The sequence below is a fragment of the Schistocerca gregaria genome, chromosome 5, assembly GCF_023897955.1.
Source record: "Schistocerca gregaria isolate iqSchGreg1 chromosome 5, iqSchGreg1.2, whole genome shotgun sequence".
Classification (NCBI taxonomy): domain Eukaryota; kingdom Metazoa; phylum Arthropoda; class Insecta; order Orthoptera; family Acrididae; genus Schistocerca; species Schistocerca gregaria.
The window spans coordinates 634,812,350-634,830,501 of NC_064924.1; the positions used below are offsets into that span (position 1 = coordinate 634,812,350).

At 45.5% G+C, this 18,152-nt stretch overlaps 1 protein-coding gene across 5 annotated transcripts in view; it reads left to right on the top strand.

Annotated features, from left to right (window-relative positions):
- The window catches only part of LOC126272274 (protein madd-4-like), a 2,033,115-nt gene that overhangs the window by 1,131,273 nt on the left and 883,690 nt on the right, over window positions 1-18,152 (top strand). The gene's annotated exons all lie outside the window — the stretch shown is intronic.

The following is an 18,152-nucleotide window of genomic DNA, read 5'->3' on the forward strand; positions in this document are numbered from 1 at the left end:
AGTCCTCTCCCGATGTTCATCGCTCCCGACTTTGCCATGTTCAGGCGACTTCCCGTAGCCATACAATACAAATTAATCCAATGCAAGGAGGCTCTTGCCTCGTCTCCTGACCGTGCTAAAAACACTAGGTCATCTGCGTATGTTCGGCATATAAACTTGTTGTGCCTTATCGCCATTCCTTGGAGTCGATTCCGGAGCCCGCAGAGCAGGGGCTCGACAGCGATGGCATACAATATCGTTGACAGCGGGCACCCTTGTCTGACCGATCGTGAGATGGTGATGGGCCCCACCAAGCGTCCATTGATGAGCACTTGGGTAGCGGCTCCGTGGAGTAGTCTCATAACGACGGTGACAAAACTTTCCGGAAACTTCATTTTTGTCATCACGTCCGTGAGATAAGCGTGACTCAGCCTGTCAAATGCGCGATCGAAGTCTATCGATACCAATACACCCCGGAGACTACATGTTGATGCCAGTGCGATAACACCGCGATAGTCACTGAGTGCTGTTTGTATACTGCTGTCTCCTCCTAGCTGGGTTTGGTCTAGTGAAATCACTTGGCGTATTACGCGTTTAAAACGTGCTGCAAGTATCCTGGCGTAGATCTTGTAGTCGCAGTTAAGAAGGGACAGTGGCCGGTAGGCCTGTATCCCTGTGCCGCAAGATGGTTTGTGGATGGGGGTGATCATTCCTTCCACGAAGGAGGGTGGAGGAGGCACGTTGGGAGACATCAATTCGCAGTACATGGCAGTCCATCGTGGAATCATGAGATCTTTAAATGTACGATAGAACTCTAACGGAAACCCGTCGGGCCCCGGCGATTTGTGCGACGCTCTCTTATCAATCGCTTCCATTACGTCGTCAACTGTGATTTCACCTGTTAACTCCAGGTTGGCCGACTCATCGAGACACGCGTTCGTCGGACCTCATGAAAGGCTGCCAGATCGTGTTCCGCTTCTTCTTAGAGATGACCGTAGTGTTCCACGAAAGCGTTGGCAATATCTTTTTGCATTGTCATGCGGCGGCCATCAGGCAGTACGACCGTCTGTATAAGGTTCTGCGGCTACGTCGTTTTTCTCTGATAACGTGATACATCGACGGTGATTCTCTACGGACTCGTTCAAAGGCCCCTGCACGGATAGCGACACCCTCCAGACGGCGGCGCGTTATGGAAATTATTTGGGCCTGTGCTCGTTTTATACCGGCACGACGCTCCTGTGAAGGTGCTTGTACAGAAAGTTCGCGGAGCATCGTGAAATAAAATTCCGTCGTGTGTCGCCTCCATATCATCTGCTCTCTTCCGTATGCAATTAACGCTCGGCGCAATGCAGGCTTAACGCATTCCAGCCACCACTGCAACGTCGTCGGATATGTCGGGAGGTGTCGTTCACACACGTGCCAAGTGTCGTCGACTATGCGTCTGCACTCAGGTTCCCTGAGGTGTGCTGTTTCCAGTTTCCAAACACTGCGACTCCTCCACACTTGTTGACGACTCAGGGAGACCGTGCATATATATGCTATGTGATCTGAAAACGCGACAGGTCCCAATTCCGCATCGAGGATCGCAGGTTCGAGACGACGTGTTACGTAAATGCGATCGAGACGACTTGCAGAGTGACTCGTGACGTAGGTGTATCCACGTCTGTCGCCATGTATCTTCTCCCATGTATCAATGAGATTCATGTCCTGTATGAGTTGCCGCAGCTCCGGGAATGAAGTATAATGCGGGTGTTGATCTTTTGGTGCGACCACGCAGTTGAAGTCGCCTCCAAATAAGACATGTTCATACCGACCTAAGAATAGTGTTGCAATCGCCTCTGCGTAAAATCGGGATCGGTCGCGCCGTCTGTCGGACCCCGACGGTGCGTAAATATTAACGACCCGTACTCCCAGCACTGTGAGAGCCAGTCCTCGCGCTGACGGCAGGTACACCACGTCCTCGGCTACTATGCCGCTACGTAGAAGTATCGCTGTTCCGCTGCCGCCGTCGGTAGTAGGTGTAATGTACGTATCGTACTCATAGAGGTCGGGGAAGCTCTCAACACATACTTCCTGCAGCAGAACGATGTTGACGTCTGACGCATGCAACATGTCTCGTAATAACTGCAATTTGACAGGCGCTCTGATCGTATTAATATTAATAGAGGCTGTTCGATATGCCTGCTGCTGTTCCTCAGTGCGTAAAGCGCACATGAGCGCTTACGTTAATTTGTGTGCTGCTGCCCGGTGACATGCTGTCTGTGCGTCAGTCTGCATCTTCTGCGCGGTTAACATCCGATGGACGCAGCACTCGCCATTGCGGGTGCGTCGTCGGTGTGTGGGTCAGCATCGGATTCGTTGGCCCAGTTCCTGTGCTGGAGGTCCAGCTCCCGTCGTGTCTCTCCGGCCGGGCTGACCGAAGGCGGTGGCGTTGCTGCGGTGGGTGGAGGGACTCCTTCCGTCGGCTTTCCGTCCGGTGTGTCTGTATTCAACTCCTGTCTAGCATGATTCGCGTCGTACTGCTGTGTGGGAGGAAGAACCTCCCGTTGCGCATCCGGATGCGCTGTATCGACGTCACACCCAAGTCCTTCTGACGTGGACTGCAGTAAGTAGGTATCCGACGGCGCTACCCGTCGTTTCTTGTGGCGCTTCGGCGATCGTTGTTTGAGCGTGTGCGCCTCCGTATCCGAGTCCGGAAGTGGCTCCCGGTGCTCAGGGACGAAAGCAGCTGTCGGCACAACCGCAGGATCAATTTCCATACCTCCTACCGATCCTTTCCGCTCGGCTAAGGGATTCGTCGGCGCCGGAGCGGCAGAGGTGTCAGTCGTTTCGTCACGGGAGGCGGTCTCTGCTGCAGTCGGTGGCCGTAAACTGTCAGGATTCTGTAGCTGCTCATTCTTCGGGATGGGATCTGTTCGAAATGCGTGGCAGCGGCGTCAACGTGGACGGAGGTACGGGTTCGCCATTTGGAACTTGCACTATCCTCCGCTGCATACATTCGGAACGTACGTGGCCCTCTTTCCCGCAGCCTGAGCATGTTTCGGGTTGTCCATCGTAGATGACTATAGCTTTCCATCCGCCGATGAACAAGTACGAGGGTACATATTGTGTCAGTTCTATTCTGATTTGACGCACCCCATTGAGAACGGGGTGAGTCGTGAAGTTGGACCATTTTTCCTCAACGTGGCTAAGCACTCTTCCATATGGGCGTAAGGTGTCAACGACCAAGTCAGACGGAACCTTGAAGGGAAGTTCGAAAACGCGTATGCTTCGTAAGCCCAGTCCTGCATGATCAATAGTTACTTCTCCAACATGTCCATCAGAGTGACGAAATTTGAGTCCATGTTTAGTATCTCGGATGATTCTGTCACATACTGCATCGGGAATCAGCTTGACGTAAACGACACTGCTCACTATGGAGCGGTGGATTGCGGTAAGTTCGTTGTAGTCAAGTTCGTCTCGTAGGAACCTTTCTATTTCGTAGGCTTTCGGTCTCGCATATTCACTCGAAAAACTAATCTTGAGAGTCGACTTTCAGTATGCATGTGCCATTCTATATCGAGTCGTCTAAACGCGCGAGTACGCCGAAGAGGTAAACAACTGCGCGAGCGCGAACTACTCCGGCAGGGACGTAAACAGACGTCCGTGCCGTAGCACCGCCGAAGGCAGACTGTGCGCCACCGAGGACACAGATGAATAGCGCGACTGCAGGGACTCATCCCTTGCACGCTTCTCGTGAGACTCACATTCCCAACAGTCCACAATTCTACATATGTAATGTACCTTATAGACATTTGCCCATCCACTCACCTGTCGGTAGCTGAGGGTTTCAGTTAGTCATCATTTATTTCAAGGGAGAGGCTTAAAGTAGTAAAGGAGTTCTGCTATTTGGGGAGCAAAATAACTGGTGATGGTCGAAGTAGAGAGGATATAAAATGTAAACTGGCAATGGCAAAGAAAGCCTTTCTGAAGAAGAGAAATTTGTTAACATCAAATATAGATTTAAATGTCAGGTAGTCGTTTCTGAAAATATGTGTATGGAGTGTAGCCATGTGTGGAAGTGAAACGTGGACGATAAATAGTTTGGACAAGAAGAGAATAGAAGCTTTCGAAATGTGGTGCTACAGAAGAATGCTGAAGTTTAGATGGGTGGATCACATAACTAATGAGGAGGTACTGAACAGAATTGGCGAGAAGAGGAGCTTGTGGCACTACTTGACTAGAAGAAGGGTTCGGTTGGTAGGACATGTTCTGAGACATCGAGGGATCACCAATTTAGTATTGGACAGCAGCGTGGAGGGTAAAAATCGTAGAGGGAGACCAAGAAACGAATACACTAAGCAGATTCAGAAGGATGTACGCTGCAGTAGGTACTGGGAGATGAAGAGGCTTGCACAGGATAGAGTAGCATGGCGAGCTGCATGAAACCAGTCTCAGGACTGAAGACCACAACAACAACATGCGATTCTAGCGCCATCTGTATAAGTACATATCGCTATTCCATGACCTTTGTGACCTCAGTGTATTATGAAATGAGTAGTGATTGAAACCTGTTATTGAATGGCCAATGGAAGAAATAAGACGCAGGGTGCAGATGTATAAGGTATCGCTGACGCAGTACTGACTGTTGCTCTCGCCTACCAGGACAAACATGAGCCAGCTAATTATCTTCAGATGGTACGTTTCTCAGGGGTTTTACACCAGAGGTTTCACTCGTGGCCTGCACTGTTTTGAGAGTAACCAAATTACAGCGAAAAACGGCACAGGGTGTATGTTACACGCGGAATGTTTTAGAACATTAAACCAGCACTAAAGAATTTCGTAAATAGTTTTTGCACTAACTTTGACTTCATTTGACACAGAACTTTCGCAGCCATTTTTAGGGTGCTTAACTACATTTTTAGCAAGTAGCTCTAAGCAAAAAATTTTTGTTCCAGTCGCTATGCACTGTTTGCATGAGAAAGTTAAAAAGTGTTAGAGTGCAGTAGGTATGCAGCTCTAAGGGAACCTTTATTTTTAGACTGAAAGGCTATTACAGGTGCATTCAACAGTTTTTCAGCTAAATATGTAATAGCCCATGTTTAATTTATGCTAGTGCCTGTTACTTGCTAGCTTTGTTTGTAAAGACTAGAGTAAAATTGTAGGCCTAAGTAGAATTTAGATATGTTCTCAAGGTTGACAAATATTGCGAACGCAGTGTTTATTTCTGTTAGCTGTTTGCAAGTGCAGCCATTTTATCGATATCTCATTTGTGACAAAGTAGGACATGAATTGTCATTTAAATAGAGTGCCTAAATGAACATGATTACATGACATCTGATATTAGATACCTTTGTTGAAGAAAGCATACTGTGCATGCATAAATCGGCTCTTAATCTTCTTTCTCTCTGAAACAGCCTCCATTCGTAAATGACAGAGTAATTTCATTTCCTCTAGACACATTCGCTGCTTGGATTTATTTATTAGGTCACTATACTCCTTCCCACAGCTCTTCATTAATTTTGCCCATTTTATTTTTCTTGACCTCGGTTCGATTCTATTATCATTGCGAAAAAGGACACGTCAGGCAACAGCTAGTCTTGCCTTATCTTGTTGGTTGGTTCATTGGGGGAAAGAGACGAAACAGCAAGGTGATCCGTCCTATCGGGTTAGGGGAGGTGGTCGGCTGTGCTGTTCCAAAGGAACCATCTTTGCATTTGCCTTAAACGATTTAGGAAAATGAAAAACCTAAATCAGGATGGTGCAACGCGGGTTTGAACCGTCGTCTTCCCAAATGCGATTCCAGTGTGCTAACCACTGAGTCACCTCTCTCGGTACCTTACTAAAATACACAATAAGAAAAAAGTCGATGCACCAAGAAGGAGTTACGCAAATTCGTCACAAATTAATATTCACTCACGTATCGGCGGAAAATACAAATTCGTAAACTTTGGCGGTCGATGGGTGATTGTATGACGCGGATGATAAACGGGTATTCATTGCACAAATATATTATACTAGAATTGACATGTGATTACTTTTTCACGCAGTTTTGGTGTTTAGATCCTCAGAAATCAAAATCCAGAACAACCACCTCTGGCCGTAATAACGGCCATGATACGCCTGGGCATTGAGTCGAACAGAGCTTGGATGGCTTGTACAGGTACAGCTGTCCATACAGCTTCAACACGGTACTACAGTTCATCGAGAGTAGTTGGGTTATTTGGGGAAGAAGCCTAGACAGCGAGGTCATCGGTCTCATCGGATTAGTGTAGGAAGTCAGCCGTGCACTTTGAAAGGAACCATCCCGGCATTTGCCTGGAGCGATTTAGATCGAGAGTAGTGACTGGCGTATTCTGACACATCTGTAATGTAACGTCCACTATAAAAAGTACCATCAATGCGAGCCAGAGGTGACAGAGACGTGTAACCAATGGCAACCCATACCATCACGCCCAGTGATACGCCAGTATGGCGATGACGAATACACGCTTCCAATGTGCGTTGACCACGATATCGCCAAACACGGATGTCACCATCATGATGCTGTGAACAGAACCTGGATTCATCCGAAAAAATGACGTTTTGCCATTCGTGAACCCAGGTTCGTCGTCGAGTACACCATCGCAGACGCTCCTGTCTGTGATGCAGCTTCAAGGGTAACCGCGGTCATGGTCTCCGAGCTGATAGTCCATGCTGCTGCAAACGTCGTCGAACTGGTCATGCAGATGGTTGTTGTCTTGCAAACGTCCCTATCTGTTGACTCAGTTATCGAGACGTGGCTGCACGATCCGTTACAGCCATGTGGATAAGATGCCTGTCATCTCGACTGCTAGTGATACGAGGCCGTTGAGATCCAGCACGGCGTTCCGTATTACCCTGCTGAACCCACCGATTCCATATTCTGCTGACAGTCATTGCATCTCCACCAACGCGAGCAGCAATGTCGCGATACGATAAACTGGAATCGCTATAAGCTACAATCCGACCTTTACCAAAGTGGGATGATACTCCTTTTCTCCTCCTTACACGAGGCATGACAACACTGTTTCACGAGGCAACGCCGGTCAACTGCTGTTTGTGTATGAGAAATCGGTTGGAAAGTTTCCTCATGTCAGCACGTTGTAGGTGTCGCCACCGGCGCCAACCTTGTGTGAATCCTCTGAAAAGTTAATAATTTGCACATTACAGCATTTCCTTGCTGTCGGTTAAATTTCGTGTCTGTAGCACGTCACCTTCGTGGTGTAGCAATTTTAATGGCCAGTAGTGGAGACTGACAGGTAGGGGGCTACTCTCACGGCACCCCTTACTCCGACTGCCATTGTGCTCTGTACACCAGCAAGACCGCCTGGAGCATTGATGGGCACATTGGGCCTGGAATCTCAATGGAGTAGAACTGTCTTCAGTGATGAGCTCCTCTTCGAACTGAGCCCCGACGACCAGTTAAAACGTATCTTTGTAGTTTTTTCGTTCAATGGTTTTTTGTGAGATAATTGCCACGGTCACTATCAATGGATCACACTGTAGGCCCTATCATTGAGGTTTCAGTGACATTATACAATCTAAGTCAAAAGATGAAAAAAAATACTGCACACTACGAGGGGATTATTAGAATGGGACGGAAATAGGTAGAACAGGCAAACAAATGAATTCAATGTCAGAAAAATTGGGTGATTTATTCGAGAGAAAGAGCTTCACAAACTGAGCAAGTGAATAACGCATTGGTCCACCTCTGGCCCTTACTCAAGTAGTTATTCGACTTGACACCGGTTGACAGAGTTACTGGGTGTCTACCTGAGCAGTATCGTGCCGGAATCTGTCTATTCGGCCCAATAGATCGTCAAAATCCCGCGCTCGTTAGAAGGCCCTGCAGTTAATGTTCCAAACGTTCTCAATACGGGAGAGATCCAGCGACCTTTCTGGGAAAAGTAGGGTTTGACAAGCAAGACGACAAGCAGTAGAATCTCTGTTTGCCGTGTGCGGGCGGGCATTATCTTGCTGAAATGTAACCCCGGGATGCCTTACCATGAACAGAAAGGGGCGAAGGATATCGTCGATGTACCGCTGCGCTGTAAGGGTGCTGGGGATGATAACCAAAGGGACCACTGTTATCAATTGAAATGGCAGCCCAAACGATCATTCCCGATTGTTAGGCCGTATGGTGCGGCGACAATCAGATCGGTATTCGACGACTGTCTGGTGCGTCTCCAGATACGTTTTCACTGGTGGTCGGGGCTCAGTTCGAAGAGGAGCTCATCACTGAAGACAGTTCTACTCCATTGAGATTCCAGGCCCAATGTACCCATCAATGCTCCAGGCGGTCTTGCTGGTGTACAGAGCACAATGGCAGTCGGAGTAAGGGGTGCCGTGAGAGTAGCCCCCTACCTGTCAGTCTCCACTACTGGCCATTAAAATTGCTACACCACGAAGGTGACGTGCTACAGACACGAAATTTAACCGACAGCAAGGAAATGCTGTAATGTGCAAATTATTAACTTTTCAGAGGATTCACACAAGGTTGGCGCCGGTGGCGACACCTACAACGTGCTGACATGAGGAAACTTTCCAACCGATTTCTCATACACAAACAGCAGTTGACCGGCGTTGCCTGGTGAAACAGTGTTGTCAAGCCTCGTGTAAGGAGGAGAAAGGAGTATCATCCCGTTTCCCACTTTGGTAAAGGTCGGATTGTAGCTTATAGCAATTCCAGTTTATCGTATCGCGACATTGCTGCTCGCGTTGGTCGAGATGCAGTGACTGTTAGCAGAATATGGACTCGGTGGGTTCAGCAGGGTAATACGGAACGCCGTGCTGGATCCCAACGGCCTCGTATCAATAGCAGTCGAGATGACAGGTATCTTATCCACATGGCTGTAACGGATCGTGCAGCCACGTCTCGATCACTGAGTCAACAGATAGGGACGTTTGCAAGACAACAACCATCTGCATGACCAGTTCGACGACGTTTGCAGCAGCATGGACTATCAGCTCGGAGACCGTGACCGCGGTTACCCTTGAAGCTGCATCAGAGACCGGAGCGCCTGCGATGGTCTAGCTTAAAAGGGGGAAACCAGATGGCGCTACGGTTGGCCTGCAAGATGACGCTGCCGTAGGTCAAACGGATATCAACTGCGGTTTTTTAAATGAGAGCCCCCATTTTTTTATTACATATTCGTGTAGTACGTAAAGAAATATGTTTTAGTTGGACCACTTTTTTCGCTTTGTGATAGATGACACTGTAATAGTCACAAACGTATAAGTACGTGGTATCACGTAACATTCCGCCAGTGCGGACGGTATTTCCTTCGTGATACATTACCCGTGTTAAAATGGACCGTTTACCAATTGCGGAAAAGGTCGATATCGTGTTGATGTATGGCTATTGTGATCAAAATGCCCAACGGGCGTGTGCTGTGTATGCTGCTCGGTATACTGGACGACATCATCCAAGCGTCCGGACCGTTCGCCGGATAGTTACGTTATTTAAGGAAACAGGAAGTATTCAGTCACATGTGAAACGTCAACCACGATCTGCAACAAATGATGATGCCCAAGTAGGTGTTTAAGCTGCTGTCGCGGCTAATCCCTACATCAGTAACAGACAAATTACACGAGAATCGGGAATCTCAAAAACGTCGGTGTTTAGAATGCTATATCAACGTCGATTGCACCCTTACCATCTTTCTATGCACCAGGAATTGCATGGCGACGACTTTGAACGTCGCGTATAGCTTTTCCACTGGGTACAAGAGAAATTATGGGACGATGACAGATTTCTTGCACTCGTTCTACACTCCTGGAAATTGAAAAAAGAACACATTGATACCGGTGTGTCAGACCCACCATACTTGCTCCGGACACTGCGAGAGGGCTGTACAAGCAATAATCACACGCACGGCACAGCGGACACACCAGGAACCGCGGTGTTGGCCGTCGAATGGCGCTAGCTGCGCAGCATTTGTGCACCGCCGCCGTCAGTGTCAGCCAGTTTGCCGTGGCATACGGAGCTCCATCGCAGTCTTTAACACTGGTAGCATGCCGCGACAGTGTGGACGTGAACCGTATGTGCAGTTGACGGACTATGAGCGAGGGCGTATAGTGGGCATACGGGAGGCCGGGTGGACGTACCGCCGAATTGCTCAATACGTGGGGCGTGAGGTCTCCACACTACATCGATGTTGTCGCCACTGGTCGGCGGAAGGTGCACGTGCCCGTCGACCTGGGACCGGACCGCAGCGACGCACGGATGCACGCCAAGACCGTAGGATCCTACGCAGTGCCGTAGGGGACCGCACCGCCACTTCCCAGCAAATTAGGGACACTGTTGCTCCTGGGGTATCGGCGAGGACCATTCGCAACCGTCTCCATGAAGCTGGGCTACGGTCCCGCACACCGTTAGGCCGTCTTCCGCTCACGCCCCAACATCGTGCAGCCCGCCTCCAGTGGTGTCGCGACAGGCGTGAATGGAGGGACGAATGGAGACGTGTCGTCTTCAGCGATGAGAGTCGCTTCTGCCTAGGTGCCAATGATGGTCGTGTGCGTGTTTGGCGCCGTGCAGGTGAGCGCCACAATCAGGACTGCATACGACTGAGGCACACAGGGCCAACTCCCGGCATCATGGTGTGGGAAGCGGTCTCCTACACTGGCCGTACATCTCTGGTGATCGTCGAGGGGACACTGAATAGTGCACGGTACATCCAAACCGTCATCGAACCCATCGTTCTACCATTCCTAGACCGGCAAGGGAACTTGCTGTTCCAACAGGACAATGCACGTCCGCATGTATCCCGTGCCACCCAACGTGATCTAGAAGGTGTAAGTCAACTACCCTGGCCAGCAAGATCTCCGGATCTGTCCCCCATTGAGCATGTTTGGGACTGGATGAAGCGTCGTCTCACGCGGTCTGCACGTCCAGCACGAACGCTGGTCCAACTGAGGCGCCAGGTGGAAATGGCATGGCAAGCCGTTCCACAGGACTACATCCAGCATCTCTACGATCGTCTCCATGGGAGAATAGCAGCCTGCATTGCAGCGAAAGGTGGATATACATTGTACTAGTGCCGACATTGTACATGCTCTGTTGCCTGTGTCTATGTGCCTGTGGTTCTGTCAGTGTGATCATGTGATGTATCTGACCCCAGGAATATGTCAATAAAGTTTCCCCTTCCTGGGACAATGAATTCACGGTGTTCTTATTTCAATTTCCAGGAGTGTATTTAGCGACGAAGCGTCATTCACCAACAGCGGTTACTCAAACTGGCATAATATGCACTATAGGGCAACGGAAGATCCACGATGGCTGCGACAAATGGAACATCAGCGATCTTGGCGGGTTAATGTATGGTGCTGCATTATGGCAGGAAGGATAATTGCCCCCATTTGTATCGATGGCAATCTGAATGGTGCTATGTATGCTGATTTCCTACGTAATGTTCTACCGATGTTACTACAAGATGTTTCACTGCATGACAGAATGGCGATGTACTTCCGACATGATGGATGTCCGGCATGTAGCTCACGTGCGGTTTGAAGCGCATTGTCAATGCATGTGCGAACATTACGGAATGCGAACTACTCGCTGTTGATAGGAATGTCGTTACACGTATTGTCAAATGCATTGAGGTTGACGGATATCATTTTGAGCATTTATTGCATTAATGTGGTATTCACAGGTAATCACACTGTAACAGCATGCGTTCTTAGAAATGATAAGTTCACAAAGGTACATGTGAAAGTGGGCTGTTTAGGTTCTTGTATTGGTAACGCCGCCGCCACGTAGCGCTCTGTATGAAAATCACTGACTGTACTTTGTGCTGTCTGTGGCTGGTTGGCATTGTAATACTCGCCATTGTAGCGTTGGGCAGTTGGCTGTTAGCGGCGCGTAGCGTTGCGCAGTTGCGTTTTTTTTTTTTGAAATAGGAAACCCCATTTGTTATTACATGTTCGTGTAGTACATTAAGAAATATGAATGTTTTAGTCGGACCACTTTTTTCGTTTTGTCATAGATGGGGCTGTAATAGTCACAAACGTATAAGTACGTGGTATCACGCAACATTCCGCCAGTGCGGATGGTATTTGCTTCGTGATACACTACCCGTGTCCGGACCGTTCACTGCATAGTTACGTTATTTAAGGAAACAGTAAGTGTTCAGCCACAACTGAAACATCAACCACGACCGGCAACAAATGATGATGCCCAAGTAGATGTTTTAGCTGCTGTCGCGGCTAATTCGCACATCAGTAGCAGACAAACTGCGCAAGTATGGGGAATCTCAAAAACGTCGGTGATTAGAACGCTATATCAACATCGATTGCACCTTTACCATATTTCTATGCACCAGGAATTGCATGGCGACGACTTTGAACTTCGTGTTCAGTTCTGCCACTGGGCACAAGAGAAATTACCGCACGATGACAGATTTTTGCACGCGCTCTATTTAGCGACGAAGCGTCATTCACCAACAGCGGTAACGTAAACCGTCATAATATGCACTATTGGGCAACGAAAAATCCACGATGACTGCGACAGCTGGAACATCAGGGACCTTGACGGGTTAATGTATGGTGTGGCATTATGGGAGGAAGGCTAATTGGCCCCCATTTTGTCGATGCCAAAGGTGTTGCATATATAGAAATTTAAAAACTATTATAGACTGCGACGTTTCTTGATACACATTATGAAATTTTTTGAATCACATTTTTGAGGGAAAACTTCATAGTGTGTGTCAAGAAACGTCGTAGTCTATAATAGATTGTTTTTTTTTTTTAATTTCTGTACATGCAACCCCTTTGCACTTCCTGTGGCTAAGTTCTTTGACCAGAACCTATAAGTTTCTGTATCAGCAACACCCTTACATCTGCTACATCTACGTTCTTTGACGACAGCCCACATGTTTGTATGTAAACATAGTGTATTTCACGAGTGCACATCATAATAGTGTAATATGGAGCTATACTTGGTAAAACTGATATATGGACGTGAAAATGATCGTAAGTGTGTAACTAAGTGACAAAACTATCACCACAGCATAACTGTAATAATGTTACTTCATCTTTTTGTAAGTACAGATATATTTTCGTCAAATGCTGCCTTACCACTTACAATTGTCCCTCTTGTATCTGTGTAGTCACCAGCAAATAATTTTTTTGTATTTATACAGTGATCTCCAACAGTACAAACATGTACGTGAATGTATAAACACCTGAAGATGGGCGCAAGCCCGAAACCGGTCATGTGACAGATAAACAACATTTTATTGTGACTGGTAGCGAATATTTTTCTACAATCTTCATCCCCATTTGCACTCTCTTAGGGTTGGAATTTCCAGAACAACTGAAACACACATTGTTTATTTCTAACTGAGAAGTCAGATACCAGTTGTCATAGACGTAGCCCTAAGAATCGTTTAGTAGTTATTTAGTAATTATTTATTTTCAAAAATACTTTCACTTTCATCCTTCATTTCACCCCACGAGTGGTTGAAGTTCCAAAACAGTTGAAACATTTTTTTCTTTTATTTGCTAACTGGAAGCCAAATACTGGTTTTCGTAGTTCTACCTTCAAAATTCCCTTAAATGTGACGTACTTTCCCTATTTCACCCCCTTTGGAGCAGAATTTGCGACAACCCGTTTTTGACGGTGCCTACAGTATAACATCTCCAAACTTCAAATTTCTATTCCTAGCGGTTTTGGTTGGGCGATGATGAATCAGTGAATCATTCTAACCCTGCTGCGCCCCCTTAGTGGTTGAATATCCAACAAACATAACATGCATATGTTTTATTTCTAGCAGATAAGACAAACACAAATTTTCATAGATTAGCTTCAAAAATGCTTTCACAATGAAATATTTCCATAAAAATTTTGATCCCCCTTTTCTCTCCTATAGAGGTTGAATTTGCAAAAACTGTGAAACACGTATTTTTTAATTTCTAACTGAGAAGCCAAATTTAAATTGTCATAGATCTGGCTTTAAAAATGATTTCCTAGCAAAATATTTTCATAACAAATCTCATCCCCTTTTTCACCCTCTTAGGGATTCAATTTCCAAAAACATTGAATTACTTTTTTTTTAATTGCAACCGAGAAGCTAAGTACGAGTGTTCTTAGATGTAAGTTTAAAAATACTTTAGCAGTTCTTTAATAATGACACATTTTCAGAAAACGCTTTCACTCACTACTTCACCCCATAAGGTTCAATTTCCAAAAGAACTGAAGAACGTATTTCTTTATTTCTGACCGAGAAACAAAATGCCAAATTTCTTAGGTCTAGCTTCAAAATTCCCTTAATACCGACATTTTCCAGCAAAATCCTTCATCCTCTATTTCACCCCATCAGAGTTGGAATTTCGAAAAATCCCTTCTTAAACGATGCGTATCCGCCTTATCCAAATTTCAGGTTTCTATCTTCAGCGGTTTGGGTCGGTCAGTCAGGACATTACCCTTTATATATGGAGATTGGAGTCACCAGCCCTTTATTCCAGTCACTCGGGACTTAGCGCTGGGTGTGAGATTCGCGACAAATGCGAGCTAAGGGGCGAATGGTGAAGGGCATTCTCTGTGAAACCGAACTGCGATTTCATATAAACACGAAGACCGATGTCTCTCTCTCTCTCTCTCTCTCTCTCTCTCTCTCTCTCTCTCTCTGTCTCTGTCTCTGTCTCTCTCTCTCTCTCTCTCTTTATATATTATAAGACGTGTATATTTCTATTGTCTATTGTCAAACTACAATTTATGAAAGATATTTATATTTTATTAATAGGATTAAGTAGGAATAATTAATATTTGTCATGTTTGAAATAGTTGTGGTAGCAGGGAATGTCTGTACCAAAGTATTGTTGGCAAGAGAGACCGCAAACTGATATAATTTTAGAAAGGGTGGGAGAGACCGCATACGGACACATTTTAAGAACAAAGCGGGAAAGACCGCGCATTGATACATTTTGTAACGGTAGCATTGTTGGCAGGAGAGACCGCACTTCAGCGTTCGTAGGAAGTCAGTAGTAAGCGAGATGTGAAGCGAGAGGTTGAGAGGAGTAGTGTGCCTGCCAGACACCAGCTTTGATTTGCAAGAGATTATAAACGGATGTACAGAGACATCAACTAACTATTATCACAAGTGGAACTAATATTATTGAATTATTTTCTTACGAAACGCAAGACTACTGAAGGTATGTTTGCGCAATGCTAGTTATAAGATTATTGTAAAAAGTAAGTCCCATTTGAACGTTTGTAAAATCATTTCATTACCAACAGTAAATATTTCAAGCATTTTCAGAATATAATTAATTTTTGCCAGCAGTGTTACATTACTGATTATAATCCATCCCAAAACCCATTAACATTAAACTTTGCAAAAATTTTATTGTTGTCAAGAAAAAGTGTAACTATGAATTACGTAACTTCAGTCAAATTAATTAAAGAATAACGTCAGCTTTGCTATTAAAGAATAACGTCAGCTTTGGTAATAAATACAGCCACTAATTGGTCCAAATGGCTTTGAGCACTATGGGACTTAACATCTATGGTCATCAGTCCCCTAGAACTTAGAACTACTTAAACCTAACTAACCTAATGACGTCACACAACACCCAGTCATCACGAGGCAGAGAAGATCCCTGACCCCGCCGGGAATCGAACCCGGGAACTCGGACTTGGGAACAGCCACTTATTATGACAGCCCACCAGCAGTTAATAGAGTATAGTAAACCAGAGTAAGTATACTCATGTCGCAGTTCTATGTAGCAGTCAGATGGCGATCCAGTAACAGTAAAAAAAAAAGGTAAGGAACAGTTTTGGGTTATTGCAGGTAACGACTGAGGGCCACGACGACGACACATTCTGTGTTTCGTCGAAATAATGAGAAAAGCACTTTGAATAAGCAGCAATTAAATTTGTATGCGAAGATTGAGAAAGAGAACAAATTTCAAAGGGGAGATTTCATTTGTTATTATTAAGCAAGTGACAGAAATCCTAAGGGAAGGTTACATAGGTTATTGTAAAAGGGAAGGTTATCATTAACAAAAGAGGTATAGAGGAGATGGGAAGATTTTAATATATAGCATGGTATAAGGACGTAGAGTATTCTCAAATAGGGCGCTGTTCCTACAGGCGAGTGCTGTGCTAGGCCGTTCTACACGCATTACGTAGTTATCAAGACATGCTGCGCAAGGTGTAGGTTGAAGGTTGTCCCCAATGGTTAGCATTTGGCAACGAAGGCCCTTTTGGGGCAGATTGTGTCACGAGGAGCGTGCGGAGGTGCGCGGGGTTTGTATGTGTGTGTCGCGTGACGGAGACTCTGGCCCTGAGACCTGAGGGCGACGGTCGGTAATTTCCCGCGAGGGCGCGATTTTATGATGCAAATGTTGGCCATTACGGCCCTGCGGCGGCGCGCCAGGACGCCGGCAGTTTTTCTGCCGTTCTATGAATTCCTGATTGTAGGGCGACACACCAATTTTCTCGTATTTTTTCAAGTGAGCGGATCCACAGCCAAGCCTCAAACGCATTACAGGCCGCGGAAACCTAACTGCTTTTGGCAACAGCACAATACGATGAAGTCCAATAGAAAATGCACTATTGTTTTTACCTATCACTTCGTTGATAGTGAGGTAAACTAACAGTAAAAGAAAATGTGTAGTCCATGCATGTGTGAGGTGTCAATTGAACTGTGTAGCATAACCCTTTGAGGGTGGCCAACAGCTCCCGATAAGGTTATGCAAATTTTAGAGAAACACTGTCGTACAACGGACAACGTCTTATTAAATGAAGATTACTAGCGGTGACCCATTTAAGCATGGAAGTACGGAAATCGTACCTCGCCAACACCACCTAGACTACAGGCCTGCGCTAACACTTGTGACGTCACATACTGATGGCCGGGTCTGTATCGGAACGCTCCTGTTAAGCACTCTGCAGCTGTACGAACTTTATGAGTTTTAGAGCTGAGACCGCATAGGGATTCTCGTGCTTTCCTCTTATACGTGTCCTTGTTATGAAAGCATGGAAATTTATACCATTGCGTAAAGTAACTGAACAAAATTGGCGTATGTTATTTCAAGATATAAAATTATTTTGACGATTTGCCTTAAATACGCGTTTCGAGGCTCGAATACAGAACCGCAATTTTAAATTCTGTCTTTTACCTCAGGAGCTACATTTTTTTGCAGTAAAAAATCGGCAATATGCAACAACAAGCAGACGTTTTCGGTTTCAAGTAAAGCAGCTGGAGCTTTTACAGAATTTTAGAATTTCTTTCCCCGGTTATTTTCGTAAATTTTCGTCTCCACTTCAAAATTTGCTGACCTCACACGAAACTGAAATCATTCGACGAAATGGAGCACCTCCTGATATAATGTTTAGTTAATCAAAAACTCGAAAAAAATATTTTATTTCCCTGTTTTTCCAGAATTTTAGAACCTTAAACATGAAAAGATTGTTTCTCCTATATAGTTGACTGAAATTTGTGTCACAGAGTGCTGCTAATTTAATCACAATGCACTTACCTCGAAATCCTACTTTCTATACTGCTTAATCTGTCGAACACTGAATTCATTAAGGCAATTTTGTTAGGTAGTTTACTCAAATTGAAATTGTTTCCGAATAGCTGTACATATGTAAAACTGAACAAAATCATTCTGTAGCTCCTCCAAATAAAAGTACTGGGACCTCAATAATATGGTAGGAATGATAAGGAATACTTAACATTTTCGAGTCACACTGATTAATATAACTATTCTGTGTGACAATACTTGCAAATATGAGAGACATTTCACAGCCAGCTTCGTATTAACCTAGCACCAATGGTCCAGAATTAAGAAACAAATGATACTGGTACATGATACATAACTGCTTTTAAAAATAGTTGGCAAATGTGGTGCGATGGAAACAAATAACACGCTATAAATTTTTTGTCGTTTATTTACCCTTGAATGACACAAATTCCTGTATGGAAATAGCTGCAATCCAGCGATTTCTCAACTTCACACTTTTGGGAAATCGAAACACGTGCACTTTCATGCCTTTTTGGGATTTATAATTTCCCTGGCAAAAGGGAACGCAACACTTGTATCCCATACTTCGAAGAAATGTAGGCGAATAATGTATGAAATATATACCACTTTCACGTGGCACACACTTTCAACACAACATACACGCCAACAGGACTGCCGACTGAAGATAAAATACAACAGTTTGT